We start from the raw sequence: 2,871 nt of genomic DNA on the forward strand, positions 1-2,871 counted from the left end.
AATATGGGAGTAAATCTCTGTGACCTTGGATTAGGCAATAATTCTTTAGATGTGACACCTAAAACACAAGAAACCAAGGAAAAATAGATAAATTGGACTTCATCAAAATAGAAAATGTATGTACTTCAAAGGATGCTATCAAAAAAGTGAAAAGACAACCCACAGAATGGAAGGAAATATTTGCAAATTATATACTGATAAGAAACTTGCATCCAGAATATATAAGGGATTCTTACAACTCACCAATTGAAAAAAAAAAAAAAAGAACCAATTTAAACATGGGCAAAGAATTTAAACAGACATTTCTTCAGAAAAGATACATAAATAGCCAGGAAGCACATGGAAAGATGCTTAGCACCAGTAGTCATTAGAGAAATACAAATCAAACTTGCAATCTCACACACATGAAGATGGCTAAAATTAAAAAAGACAAAAAATAAAGTGTTGGCGAGGATAGGGATAAACCCGAATTCGTACACTGCTGATGGGAATGTAAGACGACGTAGCTACTGTAGAAAACAGTTTGGCAGTTCCTCAAAAAGTGAAACACAGAGTTTCCATACGATTCTATAATTCTACTTTCTAGGTACATTCTCAAGAGAACTGAAAATGTATGTCCACACAAGACTTGTACACAGTCTTAGCGTGTCATTTGTAGGAGCTGAAAAGTGAAAATAACTTCCACGTCCACAGATGGATGGACGGATAAGCAAATCGTGATATATCTATGTGATAGTCCATCATTTAGCTACAAAAAAGAAGGAAGTCCTGATTCATACTACATAGATGAACCTTGAAACATCGTGCTAAGTGAAAGAAGCCAGATACAAAAGACTCCATATCGCATTATTCCATATGTATGAAATGTCCAGAACAGGCAAATCCATAGAGACAGAAAGTAAATTAGTGGTTGGCTGCAGATTGAAGGCAAGGGATTTGGGAGTAACAGCAAATAGGTATGGGTTTTTGGGGGGCAATGATTAAAATCTTATTGGTGGGGCTGAAGAACCGTGCTTGGGGTAAGACTGCCAGGAGTAGTACCCTGGAACTTCCTACTCTACTGAGGCCACCCTGTCATGGCCACTGCATGCCAGGGACTATGTGTAGCACTGCTGGAGCACACTGCCACCCTCGGCCCAGGAAGTTAAACTTGCTTCCACTGCAGAATGTTCTTGATCCAGAGTCTTGGGTTGGGTGACTGGTTGGAAGGTTCTAGACTATGTGATTATGTTCAGCTGCAAGGTAGGCTAAAAAACTATCAGTATCTTCTGTAGTGGAAGTTAGATCACCAGACTTAGGAGTCTCAAATATAAGAAGATGGATCAGACGCTCAACTATCAGAAAAGAATGGCAAAGGAGCCTAAAGCGTCGTATTATTTTGTGACTTTTCCTGAACTCTGCAGACTACAACAGAACAACCTTCCTCACAGGCCCTCTCCTTCCTCTCACTATTTTCCTACCCCTCAGCCATCCACTGATGACCTTCTATATGGAATCTCCATTGGCTGCCAACCTGTATTTCAACTGGTGTAATCAAGACATCAGCTCGTGAGATTTAATACAGTTCAAGAGCACTTGGTTTACTAAAACAGAATGAAACTATGGAAAATCGAAAAGCTTTCATGATAGAGAAATCTGAATGGCTTTGGAGTAGGGTGAATTTGAATATGAATTTGACCCTGATCTTGAGTGAGTTTATTGCTTTCTGAGTCTCAGTTTCTGAAAATGGGAATGATATTAACCTTCTCGGGTCAACATAAGTACTACAGGGGATCATATCTATCAAGCTCACAGTGCTCTGATTGGCATCCAGTAGATGCACAGTAAATGGAAACTGTCATGGGAGGGCATCATGACACAAAGGTACTTTGAGAAAAGAGTAGTTGCGTGTTCAAATGTGCTTGTTCACTCCTGAAACAGGTACCCTTAGGAACAGCTAGGCCCAGACAAGCCCCTAATAAAACTCAGGGCCCAGAAGAGAAGAAAGGACACCAACGTGCTGCTGAGGCCACTCCTGAGGCTGGTTATGTGCGGTGCAAAAACTTTTGCATAATCTGCCTTTTGGGACTTGAAAATCAAGCCATTTCTTCTGCTGTTGCACTGTCAGCTGGTAGGAAGAACCACCCGCTTTTCATGTCCCCATAGTTACCAATGAACTTCATTAGAGAATAAAAAGTAAATGCGAGATTCTGTGAAGGAAATCAAAGCCTGTGCATTTCACAATGCACAGAGGGAGGTGTCCATGAATTCCATCTCTAGAAATAGAGGGTTATGTATATCATAAGCCATATAGTTATGAAGATAGTTTTTAAGAGAATGAAAACCTACTATTAAATGTCTCTAAATTATGCATTCTTTGATTCAAAATATATATTAAGAACCAACCATTGGATGGGGCCAGAACTACTTTCCCCCTTGCTCCATGTTTCCATGGGGGACAACCATCAGTGTAACACTTCTGGTATTTTTCTCTTTTTTTAAAGTTATAATCAGATCTTTATTTAAAAATCTGATTTTCCCTATTCACAATAGCAAAAACATAGAAACAACCATGCTGCCCATCAAGGCTGGACTGGATTAAAAAAACGTGGTACATATACACGATGGAATATTATGCAACCATAAAGAAGGACAAGCATATGAACTTCATAGTAACTTGGATGGATTTAGAGTCGATCATACTCAGTGATCTATCGCGGAAACAAAGAACAGAGTTCCATATGTTCTCATTGATAAGCGAACCTTGAACAATTATAATACTATGAGAAAGCGACTGGCAGTAGTGGGAAACTGTCAGGGGAAGGGGGGGATTGGCAGTTGAGGGAAACTGCTAGGGGAGGGAGGGGCACACCTCATCAACAAGGGTACCTG

Source organism: Carlito syrichta, unplaced genomic scaffold, assembly GCF_000164805.1.
Source record: "Carlito syrichta isolate Samal-C Ts95f unplaced genomic scaffold, Tarsius_syrichta-2.0.1 Scaffold309211, whole genome shotgun sequence".
Lineage (NCBI taxonomy): Eukaryota > Metazoa > Chordata > Mammalia > Primates > Tarsiidae > Carlito > Carlito syrichta.